Below are 27590 nucleotides of genomic sequence, written 5' to 3'. Positions count from 1 at the left end.
CTTTACCTACACATCTATGGGCACAAGGCCCTACTGATGTTGGTTGCATGAATATTACACCATATCGAGTCACACTAAAGGCAGGAGTGGTACTACCACGAATGCGACAATACAAGTTACCACCAGATGCTGTAGTGGCTTTACTGCAAATCATTGACGAGCTCATTGCCCAAGGAGTAGTTGTGGAAACAGACTCCAATGTATGTAATTCACCGATAATTCCGATTCTTAAACGAACAGATCCGAAGGCCCCGCCAGTATATCGATTGGTTATTGATCTACGCGAATTAAACAAGTGCATTGTGCCACAATTCCCTGTGGTCCCAGATATCTCGTCATTACTGACAGCTATTGATTCCGAAGCAACATTCTTTACTGTAATTGATCTCAAGAATGCCTTTTTCAGCGTCCCAATAGATCCGGAAAGCCAATATTTGTTCGGATTTAGTTTAAATGGACGTAGCTTTAAATTCTCACGCGCACCTCAAGGATTTACAGAAAGCCCCAGCATCTATAGCCAAGCACTGAAACGAGAACTCGACAGTATCCACATGCCAGTTAACACTGCCTTGCTTCAATATGTCGATGATCTGCTGATCACCGCGAGAAGCGAACCGTAATGTGAGAAAGCATCACTGACAGTTTTACAATTTCTAGCCGAAAAGGGGCACAAGGTGTCCCCTTCTAAGCTGCAATTCTGTGTCCAGCGAGTTGTTTATCTTGGACACTCGCTGTCCAAGGAGGGAAGGCAGCTTACACCCGACCGCATTCAGTTAATAGCTAACATGCCAATACCCAAGACACAAAAGGAAGTACGAGCTTTCATAGGCCTCACTTCATATTGTAGACAGTGGATCCCTCAGTATGCATTTCTAGCAAAATCGCTCATTCAGTTGACAACACAGGAGGCAGCCACATCGACTGTTCTCCCTTGGACTCAGGAACATACACAAGCTTTTGAAAGCCTAAAGAAAGCTTTATGTCAAGCACCTGTTTTAGCAACGCCATGTTACAGAAAACAGTTTACACTCTTTGTTACAGAACGCGAAGGTACTGCCTTGTCAGTACTCACACAGGAACAAGCAGGAGCACACAAACCATGTGCTTATTTTTCTAGTACATTAGATCCCGTAGCTCAGGCTTTGCCTGCATGCCTAAAATCAGTGGCAGCGACAGCTTTAGCAATCAGACAAAGCGATGCCATAGTGTTAGGACATCCATTGACAGTTCAAGTACCACATGCAGTAGAGGTTCTTGTAAATAGAACGCAAACACAACACTTGACTATAGCGCGACTTACAGGGTACGAGCTAACATTGTTTCAGCCACATATAGAAATCAGACGCTGTAACACATTGAATCCTGCCACACTTTTGCCAGTAATCGGAACAGACCCACTAGCCCATGACTGTATTGAAGTTATTACAATAACGACGAAACCCAGACAAGACTTAACCGATGTCCCATTGTCAGACCCAGACCTGACGTTGTATGTAGATGGTTCATGTATGAGAACAAGTACAGGAGAGTTAGTGGCTGCTTACGCAGTCACAACAGACACTGAAATCATTGAAACAAATCGCATAAATACCTTGTCAGCTCAAGCCGCAGAGCTCATCGCTCTGACACAAGCCTGTATTCAAGCCACAAATAAAAAAGTCAACATATACACTGATTCACGTTATGCATTCGGAGTTGTACATGACTTCGGCGTGCTGTGGCGAGAGAGAGGTTATTTAACTTCCCACGGTGCCCACATTCAGCACGGACCCCTCATTCATGCCTTATTAGATGCGATACATCTATCCACTGCAATATCAATCATGAAATGTAAAGCTCATACGAAAGTTACTGATGTCATTTCTCAAGGCAATGATCTAGCCGACAGAACAGCTAAACAGACTGCTCAAACTCAAACATCCGACATGACAAAGACAATAGTCCCGATGCCGACACATTGTATGACAGTTAAAGATCCTACTTTTGACGTAATTGACATACATACAGACACATGCTACATCAGACGAAATAAAGAAATGGACTGAATTAGGAGGGATCCGAACGGATCAGGGATGGATGATGAAGGAAAAGTCTGTATGGTTCCTTCCTGATTCAATGGTCCAAGTTATAATTAACACTATACATAGTCCCGCACATCTAGGAGAAAAAGCTATGCTAGATAGCATTCAACACATTTGGTTCAATAAACATTTGCGAGCAGCAGCCAAACAAAAAGTTCGTACCTGTATGATCTGTTGCCAGTTCAACCCAGGAAAAAGCGTTCCCGTAGAACAGGGTGGATTTCATCCTCCTGATCACCCTTTTGAAGTCCTCCAGATGGATTATATCCAGATGGAACGATGTCGAGGATTCAAATATGTTCTCGTAGTTGTTTGTGCTCTTTCCCGTTGGACGGAGGCATACCCGGTTTCAGATTACACTGCCCCGACTACTGCCAAACAGTTGGTTCGAGAATTCTTCCCACGATACGGTTTACCACGTGTTGTTCACTCAGATAACGGCCAGCCGTTCTCATCCGAATTAATGAAACATGTTTCACTTTTCTTAGGCTATCAGTGGAAATTCCACTGTGTCCGACACCCCGAGGCAGCAGGTCTCGTAGAAAGACATAATCAGACCCTGAAAATTAGATTGTCCAAAATATGCAGGGAGAAAGGTGTCGACTGGGTAGTAGCACTACCAGTTGCACTCTTTTACACGAGAATGGTAGCACACTCTCGAACAGGGCTATCCCCGTATGAAGTGATCTTCGGCAGACCACCAAATATGTGGGGGACGCCTATGCCACGCAAAATAACTGATATTGACTGTAATATGCTGACAGATTACTTGGCTTCCTTGATGTCTGCACTACAATCTTGTCGTTCACAGGTAGCTGCAGCTTTTCCTGACAACACTGAGGTGAAACCCCATGACGTAGTTCCGGGAGACTTGGTCCTCGTGAGGAACTTTGATCGAAAGACTCAGCTGGAACCTAGGTGGAAGTCGCCTCAGCTGGTGTTGCTCACCACAAGAACAGCCGTGAAGATTGAGGGCAGAAAAGGCTGGATTCATTCAAGTCATATCAAGAAATTTCATGGACTACCAGCAGATGTGAATACCCCACCTCGTGTGTCTTCACCCATTGACTCAAAACTTCCTTTTGTTGAAAAGAGTAGTTCCGAACATTATAAACTAAAGCTTAGGTCCAATCAGTCAAGCAATTTGATTGTTTAAGTCCTCTCCAAGGTGAAGCGGTTGAATTGTCTCTGACATGTATCCCTTGGACCTGAATAGAGAAAGCACCCGAAAAATGTTGAAACGACAGGCGTACTGTAAATCACTGCGTAGTCATTGCATAGTGACGTTATTAATTTTATTTTTCTTAAATCTTTTAATAATTACTGCAAGTATATTGTTGCACATATATTATCCTATTTCTAGACATGTTTATAATACTACTGTTGAACATTCTTTTAGTGAATTACCTCCGCTTGAGTTGTCTTATAGATTTGCGCTGCGCAATAACACGTTTATCAGTATGTTACATCATTCCCATCAGGTTAGCAATGCTACAAATTGTTGGATATGTGGCCGACTCCCTCCCTATCAGAATTATAAAGGGATTTTACCTCTCTTTCCATACCCGTTCACACACAACGGCTCCTGTGGAGCATGGTTTAGTTTAATTAATTCTCTAGATTCGAATTCTGCAGTTTATCAAGATAACTGGGTATGGGGAAATTTGAACTTAGTTTCGCTTAAGGTCTGCTACCCTAACAAGGAGGGACTACCCCAGAGAACAGGAACTGATCTAGAAAATGAAGTGTATGGATTAGGTAATTTTACGCTTAATCTTATGATCCTAAATGTCGAATCCGAAGCTACTCCAATTTTGCCCGCTATGTCAATATTTCCAGTAAAAGGTGAACTATGTGTAAGAAAAAATGGTTCCATACATATAGGCCATAGTAAATGCACGACTGTAGTAGAATTTAGTGATCAAGGCAAGTCCACATTTAGAGCTTCCCGCCATTCCTATTTCATATGTGGTCAGACGGCATATGTACGTTTGCCTCTAGACTGGGATGGTACTTGCTACATTGGATTCCTTTTTCCACCTGTTTTTCTAGCTCCTCCTGATTATCACAGAAACACTCATTTAGTAAATAATAGAGTAAGGAGAGATCTCCCAATAATCGATTACACTGAAACAGCATGGGAAAAATACACGGATTTCAATAAAGGTCTCTTTCCCTATATAGGTACTGTTACTAATAGTAAGCTGATACGTAGATTAACTAGAACCCTTGAAGCAGTAGTGAATGAAACTATTTCCGCTTTAGGCAATTTAACAGAAGAGCAGTCTGCTATGCGGATTGTTGTGCTTCAAAATCGTCTTGTCCTTGACGTCATCCTGGCCGATAGGGGCGGAGCTTGTAGGGTCATCGGATCAAGCTGTTGCATTTTCATACCAGAAAATTCGCCATCTGTATATAAAGCCATAACTCGCCTTCATAAGATTGTAAGCCGGATACACCAGAACCCAGGCACCTGGACTTGGTCCGGTTGGTTTTGGAGTGTATTGTCTACCTTTGGATGGAAGGTCCTATCTTTCCTAGGTATTGGCCTTCTCATACTATTCAGTTGCTGCTTATGTCTGCAATGTGGACCAGCGATTTGCGGCCTGTGTGCCACATCGTGTATTCCACATCAAGGTTTTCACTCAAGATCCCGGAAGAAGAAAGAAGAACAAATGATGCTCCATGAACAAATCGATGGATTAATGAAGATTGATATTTCTTGATGGGCAAGTAGGGGACAAGGAGGGAATGTGGAAATATGGATTTTCATGATCAGTTATGTCCCCTATCTTGGACCCCAACGGTTCTATATGCATGTTACAAGTCCATGTATGTTCCCTCCAGTTCCAGTTCTGAAGACGCAAACACATGTGCGTCCACCGTCAACATGTCCTCTGTCAGATCCGCCATGAATGGGCTGTATATTCGATTCCTAAATACGAAAGGCCACCGACTTTATATGGCTCAGTTACTCCATTTTGCAGTTTAGGCGAGTAGGCCCGATTCTGCCATCAAGCTTTTCTCTGCTCTCTGCCTCTGACAGCTTCAGCTTGAGCTCGCATCTGTATCCATGAACTTTGTTCTACTCCCTGTGTGGCTAACGGTGCCTGCCTCGGCCGGTTTGCCTGCCTGCCAAAAACTGTATTTCACCTTCGAGTTATCTGCTTCCCTCCTCAGCCGATGCATTCCTGTCTAGTAGTTTAGGTAAACATTTCCTTCAGCTACCGAGCAAAGGTCCCGGCCTCTCTGTCCTCATGCAAGTAATTCATAGCCCTGTTACCATGGAAGGTTTCTGCCCCTTGCATCTCATATAGACACTTAGACGCTTGTGCACGCACACACAGTCAGTATAGAATAGATTTTGTCCAAGAGTCCTTCCTTTGTGGATAACATAGTTCTTTAAACATAGGATGTTAGATTTGATTTGGGATTAGGTTGACTTGACCCCCCAGACTTCTTGTCTCCACATGTAGAGCTAAATGTCAAGTCCCCTTCACCCCCTAGTTGCACGTCAATCACACGTCATGCTGCTGCGCGCGCATCTATGCCAAGTATAATCTTATAGATCCACCTATATATGACATCATAACCAATTATGTTCCTTTTTTTCTCCTCATTACGCGCATTTTCGGTTACGCATGTGAATTATTATCTTCCTTATCAATTGTTACGCCTCCCGCATTTGTTTCATTGTAATGTATGTTCTATAAAAGCAATTTCTTGTCAATAATGTACGTACTTCACTTCCTGAACCTTCGTGGTGATGGAACTTGGAGCAACCGATTATAATCGACCATTGGAATAAAGCCCATTCCGAACCTCTAATACCATGGATTCTGCCTCTTATTTACTGAGCTATTTTATTATGTTTCTGTATCAAATTAAGTCCCGGTAATTAAATTATTTACCACAGAAAGGGTGGCTATTGAATGGATGCATAATGGATTGGAAATTTTGGTGAAAGACTAGTAAGAGAAAATAAAGCTTAATCAGGGTGGCTACGGGTGAATTAGAATAAAAGCATGAATGAATATTGGAATTGTTTGGATAAATAAGCAAGGCAGCTCTTCTCATTAGGAGCACGCTGCTCACCTACTTTGCTTGCTTGGTTTATGTAGGGTTATCATTCAAAGCTATGGTTCTAAGTGGGGGGCATTTTTATTCTTTGTTCTACTCCCTTGACTCGCCGTATTTGTAAAGTGAGCCAGATGTATCCCACCCATAATTCATCATCCCCCTCCCCGCCTATGTCATTTTTGCCACCCAAGACCAAAGTGCAGTATGGTTCAATGCGTGACTGCAGTGTTGGCTTTTCAGTGTGTGTCTGCTTCAGTTAATGCAGCATTTACAATGTTTTCAATGCATTGCAAACCAAGCACACAAAGTGTGTTGATTCCCTTCGCCCCCTCAGTCACCTCTGGGTACTTCACTCCTTTATTTTTTCCTAAGTTCTTCCATCCCAGCCTTCCAAATTAGAAAAGTCATTCTTGGCATGTGCCACATTTAATTTTATAGTGAATGTTGCCGCTGAGCACTCCTGATTTTAGCTAATAATCATCAATAATCAATTTCTCTGTGTGCAGCCCTGTCAGTGCAGTGAGTCCAATGGTGCCGACTAAAAGAACACAAGACTGCTGGTAGGGAAACGCCCTCTGAGCTGACGGGCGCACTTCACTTCGAAACACAAAAGTTTCTTAACCAAAATTCAAATGTTCATAAAGATATCCAACTTCATGCTGCACTTATTTTTCGCAATTTGTAGAGTTTATTTACTTCAATAACGTCAGTCAATCAATAATTGTGCATATTAATCCATATGTTAATATTATCACATCGTCTGTGACGTACAACCCAATGCATTTCACTTCCATTTCCTCCGTGAACTAGTTGGAAAGAGGAATGGCGTCACGGATAATGTGATAATATTAACATATGGATTAATAACCGCAATTATTGATTGACTGACGATATTGGAGTGAATAAACTCTACAAATTTTGAAAAATAAGCGCAGCATGAAGTTGGATATCTTTATGGACATTTGAACTTTGGTTAAGAATCTTTTGTGTTTCGAAGTGAAGTGCGTCCGACATTCCATTTTATAACCATGTGAAGTAAAGTGATTCCAGAATCTATATCATGGTTTCCCATAAAAGATTTATTTTACACTTGTTCAGATTTTTCCATTTCGAACTGTACAGTGACTGAATAAGCCAAGATGACAAATCGATAATCAGTGTAATGACACCTCTATTCTTCATCAAAAAAGCTCTACACTACCCATCTAATCCTTCTACCCTACCCCCTGCAATAGAGTAAATCATCCAGTTAGCTTTCCTTGCTTACTGCCCCACGAATACATTTGTTGGAAATATGTGATGGTGGGCGAGGCCACAGAGTAAAGTGGGAGTAAGGTTATGATTTGATGTCAAGTTTGGCATATGGGATACACTTTGACGAATGTGCCAAATACAATCTATATAGCCCATTCCTTTTCCTGTAGTGCAGTAATTTAGATTAATTTCCCCAAATGACTACTTACGGCAGACAGGATAATACTAATATCTGCATTTCATACTTGAGGTGTGTGATTTAGTATCTTGTTTATTATTCATCTGCCTCTTTTTGGAGTCACAGAAGAAAGAGGAATGCATTTGGAGAAGAGCAGGGCCATTGGAATCAAAAATAGATAATTGTCCACTACAGCTGCCTAAGCTGCAGACAGTAGCAAACTATCCAAATGAGCTGGCTAGCAATGAGCATGGTTTTAATATTTTAGCACAACACACTACTTGTACCCCATATAGTGCATAATGCCATACTCATTAATGGGAAGCAATGTATCTTTCAATTCAAAGTGTTTGTTTATAGTTATTTGAGCCTTTAGAAGTAAAAAAATAATCAAATCACAGTTTTTTTGGGCTGTTATTCTGTCTTTTAATACTTTTCTGTCAACAGTCAGTGCTTTTTTGTGCAAGGCATGTGTGAGTAAAACATAAAAGATGGCCTTGTGACTCTCCTAATCACAATCACATCAAAATCCAATGGCCCTAGGGGACCTGCAATGTACTGATACTGTGACACCCAATAATTTAAAACAATTGTTTGCACAGACCATTATTTAAAATGTTTCTTTTCTGTTTTTCTCAATAGTCTGCTCTTGATGGTCCAGCAGGACCATCCAACAGGCAGGAGATAGGAGCCCGTTTGTGGTGTCAGAGGCTAGAGCATATCCAGCAAGAGTGCAGGTGGCTGGTGGTCCTGGAAGAGGAGGAGGAAGAAACAAATGCACCTTAGGTGGGCCTCAGTGCATCCAGTCCCCCTCAGCCTCCAGCCTCCCAGCCATCCCATCCCCGGCGCTGCTACCAGCCAAATGCTGCCACCCCCTACCATATTGACATCAGGCCATTGCTGCACTTTATCCTGCAGCGCCTCAACACCATTGAGGGCGGGCTCACCACAATGGAGTAGAGCCTGGACCAGCTCTGCACCGACATCCATAATGCCCTCTTAAATTTTTGTTTTGATGGGAGAGACTTGTTGTTTGTTGGGGCTAGGTGTTAGGAGCCATTAGGGAGTTTAGGCTGGAGTTGCTTTTTCCTTGGACATTTTGAGGTTTAGGGCTTGGGTCAGCTTTGTTTAGGGAGAAGGGTGGATATTTTGTTTGCATGGAGAGGGTGGGTTTCTTTGTAAATAAATAAAAGGGAAAACTATTTTATTTAATCTAATTTTATGTCTGATGTAGTTTGTTTTACGTTTACTTTGCACGGCTTCCTTCAACTAGTTTAACGAAGCTTGTTTATGTACTTGTAACTTAAGAGAGAGTGCAGCACTTAGTTATAGAGTTATACTCTTCTAACCATCCTGACCATTACGGGGAATTCTGCCAAGATGACCTATATTGTCTACAACAACCTAGATAAACAATAGTAGCAGTTACTTACTTAATAAGCTAACTAGTTCAATTTCATCCATAATAGTTGTCTTACCTGAATATAGATTAAACAATAACAGGAAAGGCATCACAACTTCACAAGCGAGGTCCCACTTCCAGTTTCACCAAGGTGAGCTCCAACTCTAGGATTAATCTGAATGATTGATTGATTATCCATCATAGGCAACTAAATAGAAACAGAGAGATTGAGTGAGTGGGTTATATTTTATGAAAGCTTTACAAAGATTTGACACTACCTGAGTACTACATGATGACACAACGAGAATGCCTTATACTGCTAAAATACTAAAAATAGCAATAATAGCAAGTGTTGGCTAATGTGGAGCTAGTAGTATTATTTGTGAAATCCTCAAGTTATAAAAAATGTCTGGAGTCAACAAGCTTAGGTTAGGCGTTAACGGTTAAGGCCTGATTGAGGATGCAGACGATTGATGTTCTTCATTCTATATCTAAAATATGAATCATTTTTCATGCACGGGTGGGTAATAGTCCAGTGTGGGTTATTACATAGAAGATCCTGCAGTAAGTTGGTTTTGATTGCACCACATTCAACCCACCAAGTGTGTGATCCATTGATGGTGTAAATTAGGCCTCACCTCAATAAATCACACTGCCTGGAAGAAGAGAGTTAGGGTTTTGATGAAAGAATGGGAAAGGGAATTTGGGGAAGGTTTGACAAAAACAAACACTACAACACAAGGACAACATTCATCTGGGCAATGCAGCACCAGCACATAATTCAACATCAATCTATTATGGAAGGAAACAAAGGAATGAGTATGACAGCATACAGATAAATGCATTGCAAACAGTCCTTTGGCCTCTGAGACCCAAGTTATCCGATAGCTAAATGTTCTGTCTTCTAGGTATAGTAATGAACGCACCCACCCAGTTCTCTAAATAGGATTGTTAAAAGCAAAATGATACTGTTGTGCAAAATTAGGTGGTTCATCTGTATTCTCGGAATGTCCACTTTTTGGTGTCTGTCTAGTCCGGTAGGCAAGCAGGAGTGTTGTTAAGCTCAGCTAGCTTTCACCTTTCGTTCATGCAGGAGACTAGAAGAAGGCCTGTTGATTGTAAAAGAGGAACTGTATTTAAGAGTCAAGGAGAAGTACAAAAGGCAGGTAAGCTACATGAGGAGTGTATCAAGAAGACTCATAGGCAGAGCAAAAAAAAAAAAGAGGGGGACTCAGAGTTTCACTTTTGCCACATGTCCAATATACACACACACACACACACAGCATGTCAAAAAACACCCCTATCTCTATTCCACATAGCTGAGTACTAGGCCTCAGATTCTTGGTTTACCTTTGAACGGAAGTTGATAACATCTTGGGTATTGCTGTTATAGCTCCCACCCTGAGTTCTTCCATCCTCCTCCTGACTCAGAGTAACTCTGTCCCAGACCAGTCATCATCATGACCCAAGCAAGATAGATGTATAGTGCATTGCTGTTGAAGAACAAGTAGAGAAACAGAATTGCATCACTTTGCATAGGTTTTTCTTTGTTAACTAAAGTGACTGTTATGGTCTCTGAAGACCCAGAAAAGGCATAGGACCTTGCAATTAAATCTGGCTAAGTGATAAAGGGCCGATCACCTCTAGGGAAACACATTATCGCCCATCACTCAAGCACCAAGACATTACAAATCAATATCCATCTCAAGACAGTTGCCATCTTACAGTTTAACACAACCCCTCACTGTCAGCCTCCCTATCAATCACCACTCACAGTCACTCGATAATCTGATCACTTATTGGTGCAATGGTAACCTGATCCAATTCAAGCACGGTGGTAGGTACACTATCTCTCCTTTAACCCCTTGCATGCCCGCCCCTTTCCCCGCCCAGTGCCGCGCCTTTCATTAGCGGGCGGAGTTCATGACGAGCTGGACTCGTCATGGGCACAGCGCCACCGCAGCCCATGACGAGTCCAGCTCGTCATGGGCACTGAAGGGGTTAATGCAAGCTGTAGATAGGCATTTGGCATTCTTGAAAATCAAACGATTGTCTGGGGCCATCATCCTAGATGATGAAAGAAACATGAGGATCATAGGTGTGGACCATACAGGTTAATTCATTTTCGCTAAGTAAGTTTGTGAAGGCCAATCACCTCTAGGGAAAAATAATCACCCATCACTCAGGCCCCAAACATTGCAAATCAATCATTTCAAGCATATCCCTAGCATACAGTTCAACACCCTCCCTCCCTCTCTGCCACCATGTGAATCATCAATCATCCTCATCATCATCATCACTCACACAGTCAGTCACTCACCATTGCAATAGTTGATGTTACCTCTTCCAATCCAAGCGCGGATAGTTTCAGTATAAAGTATTCAATCATCTTTGGTGAAGGCAAGACATTGGAATTTGGTATTGACAGGCAGTCTTGTACATAATAAATAATCTTCTAGAGCAGACCTTCTAGTGCTAAGTGATGCAAAAAGACATAGGCAACAAGGCAATAGGCATGCGAGGAGGATAGGCATTGTCCCCAATGGCATGAAGGAATTGTGAAGGCTTCTTCAATGCACTCGGGTCCAACTGCAATAGGGCAATATGTGTGACTAATAAAAAAGGTGAGACAGCATAAATAGGACAAAAAATAATAATTTTCCACTAGTGATAGAATTAAGTTAAATGAGAAATATTGAAAAAGTTCAATAGGGGCACTGACATACTTTGTCTGGGAAGTAGTGTTTGTTCTCAAACTCAGGTGGTTCACCCAGAAGTTGGTCAGCTAGCACAATTGATTATATTTTGGATCAATCCTTTTTCTGTGCTGCTGTTTCAGGAATGGTGAAATTGTGAGGTATAAAATGTTGGTTCATTTTGATCATAGTCAATCTCTCTACATTTTGAAGTGGGAGACTGGTCTTCTCACTGTAACAACTGCACAATTTGCACTAAACACACGTTCAGCAGAAACCCTGGCGACAGGACATGCCAGATACTTTATTGTCAGCTTGCTGAGCTCTGTCCATTGATGCATCTTCCCGTACCAATACATCAATGAATGTTGATCCATAAACACCTCTTTGGGTCATCCAGATACTCTTCGAGCATCCTGTGGATGATCATTGGTGATGCCAATTGCTCAACCTGTTTTGCCACCACCTTTGCACTGGACTTGAGCCCTGCCAATTGAAACCAATACGATGCAGAGGTTGGGTCTGGTCCTTCTGTTGCTTTTGTTGCGGGTGTTCTGGATGATGATATTGGTGGCTGCTGCGAGACAAGACTGCCCTGTCAGGAAGTTGAAGACAGCGCCCCAGAACTGCGGGTGGGACTCAAAGTTCCATTGGTCTACAATCCACCTCTTCTATTTTAAAGTATCCCCTTCAGAAAAAGGAATGAAAGTGGGCAGAATTATTTTGTACAGTGGATCAAGTAATGTGGAACAGATGTACTTTTTGGACCCAATGATGTCATGTTGCAGCCTTGTATTACAAGCCAAGCAAAGGATTAAGGTCTCAAACAAGGCATGTGCTACTGTGTTTGCATTCACAACTGGGGTAGCAAACCTTTCAGACACCTTCTTCACTTGGTCCTGTAAGAGATGCAACAACGGGATAGTTTGGCAGATCGTACTATATTATTTGGCAACTTCCTGTGTAAAAACCTCAAAAGGGAGTAGCATATGTGTCAGGCATTTGATTAGGCCCCATTTGCCACATCCATGATCATAGGTTTCCCACCTGCATCCCCTTTTCTTTGAATGACATAGTCATTGATCTGTTTGTACTGCTCAAACAGAAGTTACAACATGTAAAAGGTTGCGTTCCAACTGCTGTATAGTTCCTACTAATCCATGAGATCTGTGCATTGTTTGGACAACATAAACTAGGAGCTTGGTGTTGAGAATGATTCCGCACACCCCACAGAATATTTTGGTCTGTAGACCAGCTAGCTTACAGTGCCACCGTAAGCCCCCCTAATCTACCAGGGAGCAAATGGTTTCTGGCAGCCACTGAGCATGACAACCCTGTCCCATCAGGGATCATGGAAGCAGTACAGAACCTTCTGCTCAGTCACTCATGCTTACTTATTCTCAGAGAAATTTATAGAGAATGCACAGTGGGAGCAAGTTTTCTATAATATTTATTGAACCAATGTCGTTCTTGCATACAATACGTGTGCTGCAATGATTAGGAGATAGAAGCAGATAAACATGATTACAAGCACCAACAGGATAAATAGTAGGTATCGTTCCACCATGATGCAGAAACCATGTATATATGCAGGCATATAAAACATGGCAGTAATCAGGAGTACACCTATGATGCAGACCCTACTCTAAGTGTATTCAAAGTGTGTGAAAGTGTAAAGCCAAGAAAACCCCCATGGGACGATCCACCTTCCCCATTACCTGATGGGTAAAAGTGAAGGACCCCATCTTGGTCACAAACTGGACACCCCTCACAATATGTCAAACCACTGTGTGGTGATTTCTCAGCATGCAAGGACATTCAGTGTCAGGGGAAGTGCCTCCTCTACTAATCTGTTGCGATGCTCATCTTTTATAATAGAAAGCAGCTTTGCAATGTTCATGTAGATTAGTGATTTTATGGATATGTAGATAGCCCTGTCGCCCCATAGATGAAGATAGTGATGACATTTGTACCTCGTGCAAAATGAGACCGTGTACATGATGTTCAGGGCGTTGTGCTAATATTCTGCAAAGCTAGATGGGAAAACAAATTTAGTTTCAGGGAAACTAATCCAACATTGACATGCAAAGAAATATGTGCAAAAGGTCACATCTGAAAATGTAATTTGTGAGGACAATGTAAGAAATATGCTGCTTTGCTACATGGGCCTAACACGCCAATATAACACAATGTGTTGGCACCTCCTGTATCAGGGCTTTAACTGGTGCTCTATTATTGCGCTGAATAATCTGCAACTGCTTCTGGGCTTTAAAAGAATGGCTGAATTAGTGCAGATTCTTCTGCATGTTGTTAGTATATTGCTGTCTATGTCTTCTTTTTTGAGGGAGTCTTACACCACCAGGTTAATGCGACAGGCCAAACACAGGACCCTGAAATGGCCTCCATCTAAAATGGCCTTGACTATGTTACTGCCATTGCCCGTAGCAACAAATCTAATTCTGGGACCTCTGGGCCACAGCCATTCATACACCTTGCTTTTAAATACGTCCAAGATGATTACACCTGTATGTGATTTCTCCATGGCAAACATGGCCTCTGTTGCTTGTCGCCAAATGCTCTTAAAACTTTCTTCAGGGCCAAGACCTGAAGATATCTTTTGCTTCACCCCCGCAAAAGAGATCAACTGATGCACACGTAATTAGTGGCCTGACAACTGGTCCACAGGTATGTCGTGAGGTGGATGGTGTGAACAACACTTTGCCGCAAAGCTTGTCCAGCCAACTGCAGCACATCGAGATGCAGTGCTGGAACAGCAACTCTGGCAAAATAGTCCTGACTTGGAACCTTCCATTTCAAGCAGATGGCTGCCACAAATTCTAAGAATCACACTACTAGCATAGCCAATAGGTCTCGCCTTTGGGACCTTATGTGTTTAGCCAGAACTTTTGGCTATATTGTAGAGTATTGTGGCTGCTGTGCATTATGTTGAAAAGTTATAATAAAAAGTGTTAAGCATTTTTGTTACCTTTATACAAACGAAGACGACATTATATACAACTGAAAAACCTGATTAAAAAAAGATTTTACCATAACAAATGTCTTCTAGTTTTTTTTGCACTGCTGGCAACGGATGTATACAACGCATACATTTACATCGCGGTACATTACAACGCGGTTTTTACAACGCAAGTCGTTACAACGACTTGCGTTGGAGGGCGCTGGATTTAGGAGTAGTATAATTTACTATTCCAACTCCAGTCTACGTACAGTAGGGAAGGTATTGGATAGTAAATTATACTATTCCTTGTCCTAGAGCGCCATCTAGCGCAAGTCGTTGTTACGACTTGCGTTGTAAAGACCGCGATGTAATGGCATCGCGTTGTAAAAGTTTTGTTGTAAAGGTTGTTTACCGCTGACTGACAACTTCTTCCTGCCTGTTCTCATGCTTGTTTGTTATATTTTTTGTTGTTGTGGGGGAGAGTGACATAAATAACGGGGGAGTGGAGGTTGGAAAACAGTAATTTAATTAGAACACGAGCAGCGGACGGACACTAGGGGAGAATCAACAGATGCCAGATTCCAAGGGCAGTCTGACGTGATGCTTAGGTGGTGTTCTGACGCAAAATGGTGGTGGTGAATGGTGTTTGGTGCTCAGGTGGTGACACTATATGGTGTGGATTAGAGGTACGTTGTGGATTGTGGAGTTGAAATATGTTGTTTGGTGTGTAATTATGTGGTGTGTATTGGAAATGTGTGGAGTTGGATTGTGTGGCCTGGAACTGTGGTTTTGAGTGAAATTATATTTAGTGAAATTGTGTCATGGTGTGGAGTGCATTTATGTTGATGGGTGGTATTATGGGGAGTGTATGTTGTATTCAGTAGAGTGTAATTATGTGGCACTGAGTGGTATTATTTGGAGTGTATGTTGCATTGAGTGCAGTATAATTAGGTAGCATATAATTCTGTGGCACTGAGTGGTATTGTGTGGAGTGTATGTTGCATTCAGCAGAGTGTAATTATGTGGTGTGTAATTATGTGGCACTGAGTGGTATTTGGAGTGTAGAGTGTAATTATGTGGCACTGAGTGGTATTATTTGAAGTGTATGTTGCATTGAGTGCAGTGTAATTATGTAGCATATAATTATGTCGCACTGAGTGGTATTTTGCGGAGTGTATGTTGCATTCAGTAAAGCGTTTTTATGTGCGTGCTGTCTTTCTTAGAAACTCGCTGATGCCAGTGGTCGTACATCTGGCCCTGAGCCTAAAGGCACCAGAGCACTTTACCTGTAGACCACATTACACAAGATCAGATTCTGATGCGTCCGCCCAGAATGTCAGTGTGTCGAGCCGACGCCTAAACTCCAACCAGGTTCCCCAGATGGCAGCTCAGGCCGATAGGCCACTCTACATTACAATCAAGCGAGCAGTGCGAATTCTTAAAAAGTGGCACGCCACATCGTAGGTAAAATCCCAAGGACATTCTCTGTGTGTTATTTTTATTTTACATATGTTTACTCCTCTCGCACTCTGTTTCACGTTCTTGGTGGTGGGGTCCTAACCTCTCACAGCCGAGCACCTCCAGCCCTTTGAAGCAGTGTGTACAAGGAATGCCTGGAGGGGTGGCATCGTGGAGGGAGACATTTGAAGCTGTATTTTCCCCTCTTGGCCCAGCTCTTTGAAGAGTAGGAAGAAGAATGATAATGAGGGCGAGGGGCCTTGACGAGTGCTGGCTGCACGAGGGCCTCAGGCGTGGGGTGATTGGAATGTCTGAACCCATAGTCAGCGCATTAATTAGCTTTGCCACTCTCTTTCAGTTGGCAGCTGGCGCTTTATGCACCCACGTTTTGTGTTGCTCATTTGCACAATAAGTCCACCCAATGCAATATGCTGAGTCGGCTTTGTAATGGCAAACCCAGCGCATGCAGCTTCATCAATACAATGCCTTGATGCTTCAAATAAGTGCTCCTGTGTATATTTATATGACTGCTCGAGGGCCGGGTGCACTATGGCTGTAGTTTTGTTTAACAAACAGGGGAACCTAGGGACAGAATACGTGCTAGCTATGTCCTTAGTTTCCGACACGGAGACATTGATCAGCTCCTACAACCATTTAGATGCACTGGGTGATCCTCTGCAAATCCCCCCAATTCAGCTGCAAAGTGACGCTGGTAGAACTGAATAGAAATTATCAAAAGGGATGGCGGAAAGTTGCATATTGTCTGTTGACATATGATTATATCATGTAATCAGGATCCTGTCATACTCGTCTGCTCTAAAAGAGAACTTTCAAACAATGGCGCTGGAGAAGTTTGCCTTAACAGTGGAATTTGTGGTGCTTGTCACAGAAGATCTGCTATTGTATAGCTCAGGTGTCTCCAACGAGTAGCTCGCGAGCTACTGGTAGCTCTCCAGCACCCTTGAAGTAGCTCTCAGAGGTAAAGCCAAGCCCAGCATCTCAATAAGAGGGTCTGTGCATATTAATAAAGGCGGGACCGCTCATCTCACAACCCTTAGTGCGGCAACCAGCCAAATCAATGGCATGGACTCTTGGTAACACTCGATTGCACATTGTTTCAGCCTACAGGGTCTACAAATGACCATCTATCTCCACTCTCAATATAATTGAGTCACAATGAGGTTGGCCATGTTGTAGGCCATGCCCTATCAGTCACACCATGTGTATAGTGGGCCATGAAAGAAGAGATGCAGCAGTATCCTGAGCAATAACCAGTGCTGCTGCTCCCACCCACAAAATGTGGGAACGCAGAAGCCAGAGTGAAAATGTACAAGTTGGGTGCATGATCAGCCTGAGAGCTGAGGAGAGCAGAATATGGGTCCAAAGATGAATCAATTAAGAGCCTCATGTGTATTCTTCATCTGTGTACGTGTATGCATGTGATCGTATTTATGTGTGTGACACTGTGTGTGTGAGACTTTGTATTCTTCACTAATAAACAGTGTAACTCTCTGGAAACTATGTGTGGTGTGAAAGACCACCAAAACGACATACTAGCCGCCATCATATGGCGTTTATCTCTGACACAATTGTGTCCATTCATTGCCTAGAGATAGCAATGACACATTAATGACTATTTTATACATATTTTGGGCATCCTTGATATACTTTGTGTCATTGACTTACTTAGAGCATGACTGGCCTACTTTCAGCCATTCCTGACATAATGGTGGTCACCACTATAATAATAATGGCAGTGACTGCTACATAGTGGACATGCTGGCCATGATGGTGTTTAACCTTGGTACAATGGTTCTCCTGAAATATTTGTGGGCATTATTGGCATGGGGCAAGCATATTTGGTGTTATGGTAAGCATTCATGACCAATGATGACAATACATGGGCATTTGAAACTGAATAGGTCCACGTCAGTCAAAAAATATTTCTTCAGAAAAGGGCTTTCGTCTTTAAAATGGAGCTAGTTTGCTCAAGTGGAAAGTGGTATTTGATTTCAAAAAATTTGTACTTTCAAAAACTGACATGCAGTTCCAAAATACATTTAAAGTTGATAGTTGAGTGATAATTGAAGCTGAGTTGGGGAGACTTAATGCTGTGGTTAGGTCCTTTGCAACACAGAGAAGGCAATACTTTGGCTGTTATTTCATTAGTCAAGTGGAGGCATTTAATATTTATAAGCTTATTCCTGGCATTACAGCTTGGAACCTGAAATGCTTGGATGGCCACTACTGATAATCCTGCTCAGTGTGGTCATATTGTCAATTTAATATAAGTGGTCACTACTTTAGAGTGATAACATTTGCTAGTAGCTCGGGTGGACTTTCCTTGAGCAGTAGTAGATCTCACTACAGGAGAGGTTGGAGACCCCTGCCTGGTATAGCTCTATTAAAACAAGCCCGTGAGTGGTGCGCGTGCACGCTTGTGCCCGCCGCTGCAGGCAGAAAAACCAGCACGACCAGTGCTGACCGCCATCGCGCCATCTGTTTCCAATCAACACGAACACGATAATTGGAAACAGATGGCATTAATGCTCGCTCCCGAGCACTCTAGGCCAGGGAACAAAGAAGGCGTGACAATCACCCGCCTTGGACCAATTGCGTGCTGTCTTTCTTAGAAAGACACATGCAAAGGCCAATTGCGGGTGATAAAAAAAAGCACACGACGAGCGTGTGTTTAGAATTTAAAAGCCCTTACTAATGCCTCGCTGAGCAGTGCATGTGCGCTGGCTCAGGCGAGACCTAAAAAGGTCAATAGCCGAGTTAAAATGGCCCCTGGACTCACCCACTGTGCTGGGGCTGCGCTCAATGTTTCATGGTCCAGCAGCAAGCTCGCCAGTCAGTGGCACTGGGCTGAGCGCGCTCGTGCTCACTACAGTGCGCGAGCTGAAGTGCTCCGATGCGACCGCAACTGACGTGCCCAGGCGCATGCTGGAGGTGCCCCACTGTCACACCGTCACTGCTGTGCACCAAATGGAAGTCTGGAGCCGGAAGCAGATGGTATTTCCATTATTAATGCTTAACATTAACAGAATGAGTGGACTTAAGATAGGGGCCTAAAAATGTAACTGTGTCCTGAAAACAGTGAGGGAAGTCAGCAAGTAAAGTGGCAATGGTCGTAACAGGTGTTGACCCCTGACGGCCATATAGCGGTGCCCAACGTTCTACTCGTGCTCTTGAATGTCGGTGCGCAGCATACCAAGGCTGGGTAGCCGTGAATCCACCTCCTGCCTCTTTAACCCTCTATCAGGCACTCCCTGCCCCTTTATCTCAGTCGTACAGGGCCCTGCTTTACATCTTTGTCAAGGTTTTTTCCCCTTCTTTCTCTACCTGCTTCGCCCTTGAGTATTTCTCTGTACCTTTATCTCGGTACATGTTTGAAGATGAAGCTAAGCGCCGTCTACAAAAATGAGTACCTGTGCCCCCACCGGCTCCAATTAAGCACTGCTTGCCAGATGTTTCGGGACAGGAGCCACTCGTGACTGACCAAAGTAAAAAAAAAAAAAAACGCCACACGCAGCCACGCTAACGTCTAGTAGCAATAAGAGAACATATGCCCACATTTTACAAATTAGAACCAACCGGATTAAAGAATAGAATAGCAAATGTATTTACATAAAACTATCCACCCAGCCATGCCCCCTGCAGAGGGGTTCCCACAGGTGCAGCCTCTCAGAGCGCCGACATTTTACAAATATCTGTAGCCGACGGGCACACTGCTGGGCCATGCACACCCTCCTGCCAAGGTCTGCGATGATGGGGGCTACTGGCGGCTGCTGTGAGGCACCAGGGGATATGGGAGGCACCGGTTGAAGAGATAAGCTGTCTCTGGGCGGCCGGTGACTCAGCCCTGCGGTAGGTAGCCGGTGCCAGCCCTAACACCAGGGCCTCATGCCGCCTTGTTTATTTTGTGCAGTGTAATCATTTAGGAGGCCTGGGGTTGTTTAAACTGCATAGGCCCCTCTAAGGGCAGTCTGGGGTCCCCTTTGTGGAGAACCGCCTTTCATGTTGAAGAGCAGAGGGCATGCTCCAGCCGGAAAGAGGTGGGGAGAGCTGTTGATCTAACGGAAACGGCCCTGGGAGGGAGGAGAAAAGGGAAGCTGAGCCACGGCCGCTCGTGACTGACCAAAGTAAAAAACAACAAGACAAGCCCGGCTTCTAAAGTGGTCCGGACGCGAGCGCCCGCTGCGCGAAAGTGAAAGCAAATTTGTCATATGTTTACAATTACGGCGAGACGCGGCGGAGCGTGGCGCGTGTGCTTGGCGGGGGCGGGGGAGCGCATTCCAGGTGGGGGAGCGGACCCTTTCAAGTATGATGCTGAGGCTGTGGCTACACGTGCACGCGCCAGTGGGCTGAAGCGCTTCCCCAAACGGATTGCATGGCGGCAAGATGCACGTGATTGTGCGCGTGCTCGCCATGCAATCCACTTTTGGGAGGACTTTGAAATGCCCCTCTTACTAGAGTCTCGCATAGCGATTGCGTAAACGCAATAGCTAGGCGAGACCTAAAAACGGGGGCAACAGAGTTAGTAAGATATGGGGGTGGGGGGAGGGAGCTTCAGATTCCCCAACAATAATGCTGGCGCATAATGTTAATACACATTATGCGACAAGCGGGGCGCACCAGAGGGGCATGGGAAACATCGTTAACATCGCAGTCAGTACACCACGATGCTGTTACATCTCGGTCGTTGCAACGAACGCGATGTAACCACGCGATGCCATTACAATGCAAGTCTTTACATCGACTTGCGCTAGATGGCGTGCTAACATTACAAATAGTGTAGTTTACTATCCCAACACCTTTCCTACTGTTAAGTGGACTGGAGTTGGAATAGTAAATTACGCTTTTCTAATGTTAGCACGCCATCTAGCGCAAGTCGATGTAAAGACTTGCGTTGTAATGGCATAGCGTAGTAACATCACAGTCGTTGTAACGATTGCGATGTAACTGCACGCGTTGTAATGACTCGCGTTGTTACGTCATACATCCGAGGGGCATATGGGAGAAGAATGATAATACGGAAACGTCACACATAAGTAAATCGGAAACTAATGGTTGTCGCTGACGGTGTACGTAGACTTAGGTGAACAAGGCAAGGGGGTCACCATTCTGCGCTTTCTTATCTGCTATTTTATCTTTAAAATGAAACTTTCTACCAAGCGAGGTTTTTTGTTATGAAAAACTAGGCATACACTCCTACAAACGTAAGTTGTAACTAAAGGCGGGCCATTCATGCCAGGCTTGAGCTCACCCCTGACTGTGTCTCATCTAGAGGTTCCTTTGTATTTTCGAGCACATAACAAGAGGAGATTTCATGTGGCGTCTGCCTGCCTCCCTCACTATACGCAGGATGACTTTGGAACTAGGGAACCAGGTTCGAGTCTCGGCGCCACCTCAACATCCAGTGGTTCTGGGCAAATCACTTAACTGCCCCATGATGAAAAAAATGTATGTGACCTTGTGTAATGGCGGTGTGGGCTGGGGCAGCAATGGTTCTAAATTCAAGTTTAAAAACTGTGATATAATGGGACGTATTAAAGGAGAAGGTTGTATATGTTAAATAAATACAATTTTTTGAATGCTGAAGAGACTGATATTGCATGTGATGTTTGTTGTAATGACTTTTTATATCAAACGTCTTCAGGGTTCGGATCACGCACGAGCTCTCAGAGCTGAGCCAGACCCTGGGCTCGGATCTGGCTCTGCTCGCCATGTTCATTTGTTGATTTGCGAGGCCCTGGGCCAAAAGGGAATGCGTGAGGCCCCTCTAATTTACTAAAGGGAATGCGCGAGGCCCTTCTAATTTACTAAAGGGAATGTGCGAGACCCCTCTAATTTACTTAAGGGAATGCACGAGGCCCCTCTAATTTACTTAAGAGAATGCGCGAGGCCCCTCTAATTTACCTAAGTGATCCCTTGCAAGGAAACCATTCAGAGACACCTGGGGAGGCCCATTGTACAGAATTTTAGCGCCCCCACAGTGTTAACTTTCAGCCCACAAGCAATTCTCACACCTTCAGCCTGATAGGTGTAAGAATTGCTTGTGGGCTGAGAGTTAACACTGTGGGCACTAAAATCCTGTACAATGGGCCTCACGAGGTGTCTGTGAATGGGTCTCCGTGCAATTGGGACAAGGGGAAGTGTCTCCCCCACCAGGCCTACAGACACCATCCCTGAGAGGCCTAGGGAGGGGACCCCTCCCGTAGACCTGAATTGCAATGAGACAGGGAAACAACAGGGCACACGATCGGTTCACGGCCCAATGCTGGTGGGCTGAGTGCGAGGCCCTGGGCAGCTGTCCAGCTGCCCATGCCTAGCGCCACCCCTGTGCGCACACACTCAGCACTGAGTCTGCCCCAGCACACTCGTACACTTCTGAGGTACTTACAAATCTCTGGTGACTTGCCACCGCTGCACGACGTCCGACCGAGGGGAGACAGTTGTCACTAGTGGTTCACAAGTGATGCAAGTCGGTTTACAGTGAACGAGAATCAAAGGCTCCTAACATCCCCTGCTGGTGACGCCGCCCGACAAGCCCGGTCTCGAGGCAGCTGGCATCACCCTCAGGATCCGTGCCCTTCTTGGCGCTACCGAGCACACACTGCTCGTCACTGTTTCTCCTGCACCGCCCTCTACACACCTTGCTTCCTTCAAGTTTACAAGCCGCAGGTCGCCATCTAACTCCCTGGCAAAAGTGAAGGTAGAGCAGGCCAGGTACCGCTGAGTACCACTCCTGGTTTTAAAATACCAAACTGCAAGCATACTCGGTACCGTATGTTAATAAAGCGTTTTAAAGCCTAGTCAGAGGTAAAATGCGCTATACAGATTTAAGTATAATACAATAATTGCAGTGCAATTCAAAAGAAAGTATTTAGCATTTCCTAAAAATACTGTTTTTAGAGATTGTTACAAACTGTCAGAATTTGAATAAACTATGATTGACAATATCAGTCCTGATACCTTAAACCCTCTTATTCAAATAATGTGATATAATCTGAACCTAGCGCATACATATTTTGATTGTATCATTTAAATCTCATATAAATATATTATACAATCTGTTGACCCCACCTTATAGCCACACCAGCGCATCGTTGAGGCAAACACTGCGAGTATGCAAATGTAAAATGTTCTAGCGGCTCATTTCAGGGGTCACCCCAAGGCACTATTTCGTGACCCATATTCTCACCGCAGATAGCCTGTGTATTTGCTTTTGTACTGAGAGGAATTGATTCATTTTAAATATTTAGCAGGGCAATGATATTTTGAGAAACTGACGAAGTTTTGCCATTTGGTCTGAAATTGAAAGTAGATTGAAAAGTCTGTGTTTTTCTTATGCATAAAAAATAGATTGAGCCAGCGTGGACGGTGCCTTTGTTTCTCCTGCTCCTTTTGTAGGCGATGGGAAAAAAGCAAGCATTTGCAATGTAATCGGTCTGATTGCATTGCAAATGCTTAAGTTTAAAACTGAGCGCGGCGCTGCTTCTCGGACACTGTGCTCGGTTTCTTTATATATTTCCTAACTTCAACACTGAGTGCGGTGTCCTCGAAGTGAGCGCTGTGCTCAGTGCTAAAGGTAAGAAATATATCAATAAACCGAGCGCGGTGTCCGTGAAGCGGCGCCGCACTCTGTTTCAAAGTTAAAAAAAAAAGTTAAAAAAAAGACTTGCGGGACTTGCAGGTGCGGGCAGGGGCACGATATGTTTGCAAGTTAATTACACGCATATGGTGTCAAGCTCGCTCCCGCAAGGGAATCGCCAAACGTGCACGCGTTGCCATTAAAAGCAATGCAACGCGTGCACATTTTTAGGGCGAAAAGCGAGTTGATTTCAAAAGGTCTTTTTCCTAAGCAGCGCATGCGCGCTGCGTAGGCGAGACCTAAAAAAGGAAGGAGGTCCAGCGCTAACATTTTTGCCAGCTTCCCATTGACCAAACGTGCGTTTGGGTGGTTCCGCTCCTAGGGCGTCTCCTTCCTAAACATGCCTGTATTAGTAGCCTGTATTTTCTACTTTTCTTGAGGCACTGACACAGGCGTCTTACGAGAAGTAGATGGCAGTGGTAGACTCAATGTGCATTATGGTGGGGCAGTCACTGTATGGCGTGGTGTCTCCATCTCTCTCTGAATCTTGTGCCATTGTGAAGTCACAGAGATGGGTGAATCTGCTGGCGCACTGCTGTAAAAATGGCTGCTTTGTGTGAACACGTCACATTCTTCTTCCTCATCATGTCCTTCCACCGTGATTGGAGTTGTAGCTGAAGTTACCCGGCTCTCCTCACCACCACAACCACATTCAGCTATTTATTTAAGGTGCTCCTCTCACTGGATCATATGTTTTTTTTTCATATGGGTCGTTGGCATCCAGCAGCATAATATGTACCAGGCTTACCTCGACGAACACTTGTGTGGCAAATGCTGCATGCTGCAATGTGCTCCCCCTCTTTGCTAACCGTAAAAATGTTGCAAATTTGGGAGGAATAATTTTTTACTGTGCCAATGCCTAAAGGAGAACAGGAGGTAGGTGGGTGTGTCATTGATTTCCTCTCTGCTTCTCGTGAGGTAGGGGTGGGTGCAGGTGTCAGCTGGGAATTTGGAAAAATGGGAGCTGGTGGCAGTGCTACCTGTGCCACATCCCTTGGAGCAGGTTAAATAGCAATGTCAGACAACTCTAAGTCACTTTCAACCAGGACTATCTCATTGTAATCCTCTTCCTCATAATCTCTTTCCATGATTGTTTTATGAACTTTTCTTTTCCCTTGTCTCTCCTGTTGTCTCCTGGAATCTGGCGGGGTCCACTCCATGTCCCTATCATCATTATTAGAAGTGGTGCTTGGAGAAGATGCTGCAGAAATACCGATCCTTTTCCTTGCTGGAGATCTGGGAGCCAATTATTTTTAACCCCTTGAGTGCCCCGCCCTTTCCCCCTCCTGTACCGGCCCTTTCATTAGCGGGCGGGGTCCATGACGAGATAGTCTCGTCATGGGCACAGCGCAACCGCGCTCCATGACGAGACGATCTCGTCATGGGCACAGAAGGGGTTAAAGGGGAGGTTCAACTTCCTGCTCGGAAGGAAGCTCAATCTCCTGTTCTACTCCAACATCAGGCAAATGTACTATTGATGGCTATGGCTGGGGCCGCAGTCCAATTTTCTCTGTTTTCTAAAACTTTTGTGTACTACTTTGTGAAAGGGACTGATCCAATTTAACGTCAATACTCGTCGGAGTTGACATGATTGCACTCACTGCTTCACTGCCAGATATGGTCCTGGGCTTAGGTTGCGGGGTGGTGCTGTTGAAGCAGGAGTGCTGCTCTCAGCTTGCTCGCTGAAGGCCGGTGTGACAGGCACAACTTTGATGAAAAAGTTCTGGTCAGCACAGCAGTGGTGGAAATCTGCCTCTTTCCTTCCGCATTGGCCACTTTCTTGGCAGCACCTTTCTTTGGGGCCATCTTGAAGCTGTCAGTTGGCATTGGCACTTAGTTTCACAAACTGAAGAGATGCTCGTGTTGTGTAGTCAGTCACATGACACATCGTGCACAAGCCTTATGTCTGGCAGTAGTGTGGGTGATATCTCTTCTCTTGTGCATCCAAAAGCAAACAATCAAGAAGAACATCAGTGAACCATGGCATTGTTGCAGTTCAATTAGTAGTAGAAACAAACAATACCATTTAGTGTGGTTACTTAAGTTATTTTAACTAATTATCAATACAGTCTTACTATCCATTAGTAAAACCACACCAACATAAACTTTCATGATGCACAGTATACTCAGGAAGGATCAAAAAGAGTAACAGCAACACAATACAGATGTAACTGTGTGCTTTATGTGCATCATGTTGGGATGTGGCACTCAGGGAGGTGCAGGTGACAATGGAATAATTCTTAGACAATGAATGCTGCTGTGCAGTGCACCTATAGCAGGCATGGGGTTGATGCTAGATGTTAGGAAAATGAAAAAAAAATCATTGGCTGGATGCACAAAATGGCTGCCAGCCAGTGGCATATGGTCATCAACAATAACATCACTGAACAAGGAGGCATGGTCACAACAAAGAAGACATGCAGACCTATGACAAAAGTACGGTGGCTGCCTACCCAAAATGGCTACAAGCCACATGGTGACAACAACAAGCAGGAGGCCTGGAAAACAAAGACCACAAACAGGGCTATGGCAAACGTACACTGGCTGCCTACACAAAATGGCCACCAACCACATGGTCAAATAGCAAGAAAGAAGGCATGGCCACAACAAAGAAGACATCTAGGCCTATGGCAAAAGTACACTGGCTAAACAAAATGGCTACCAGCCACATGGTTACAACACCAAGCAGGGGACCTGGAAAACAAAGAATACAGGCATGCCTATGACCTATGACTATACAAAATGGCCTCTGCCCATATGGCATGGTAAATAAAGACAAATGGAGGCCTATGGCAAACACACTCACACACTGGCCAGACAAATAAGGGACGGTAACACAAAGAACACAGCATTTATTCAGCAATGCCAAACATGAAAATGAACAGGGGCAACACACATTGTCCAACGGCATTACCCACCTAAACACTGCTTGCAGGAAGAAAATGTGAAATACCATAAAAAAAACAAATTTGGTATGTTAATCTAATGCCATCCATGGCCTAAATGATGTCACAATTAAACAGACACCACAGAAACAGTTGTTTCATGCACCCATGAATAGTACTGGTCCTACTGGCAGGAAGGCCCATTGGAAGACTAGGCCACACAGTGAGTTAAATCAATATTGCAAATTTATTAAAAACCATGGAAAAAGTGTAGTGAACTGTGCAATATGTTTCCTTCATAAAAGAAGAACAATTACATGCAAAAAAACAACAATAACCAACATGGAGGCATGGCCACAACAAAGAACACTTGCAGGCCTATGGCAAAAGCACAATGCCTGCCATTGCCTACTGTTAGGTAGCCACTCACCTGAAATCCAGGCTGTTCCTTTGGCGACACAACTGGACCGAACACCCCCAGAAAACCTTTCTGGCCGCAGGGACAAGAATGCACACTGTGCCCGAGAAGACTCCAAGGGGAAGGGGCTGGGGGAGAGAGAGAGACAGAGACAGAGAGAGACAGAGAGAGAGAGAGAGAGAGAGAGAGAGAGAGAAAGAGAGAGAGAGAGAGAAGAGAAAAGACAAACTGCACTGGCGCTCTGTACATCTGACCATCAGGTTGTCATTGTGTATCTTGAACCAGTACTATCACTATAAGGAAAGAGTATAGCATGGTATCTTGGTTGTCTGTGAGGTACACAATCAACTATTACAAGTAAATTATTATCACTGTTCACTCTAATGCAGACTCTCCTTACAGGTCATAACAGACTTCCTATGATACAATATCATATGCCCTTTCTTTGGAAAAACTTGAATGCTTTTCAGAATTAAGACTTTCAAAATTCTGGTTGGAATTCTGACTGAGGGTTTGTGTCTT

The sequence above is a fragment of the Triturus cristatus genome, chromosome 8 (genome assembly GCF_964204655.1).
Source record: "Triturus cristatus chromosome 8, aTriCri1.1, whole genome shotgun sequence".
Lineage (NCBI taxonomy): Eukaryota > Metazoa > Chordata > Amphibia > Caudata > Salamandridae > Triturus > Triturus cristatus.
The sequence above is the reverse complement of the archived record's forward strand: the minus strand, read 5'-3'. Positions refer to the sequence as shown.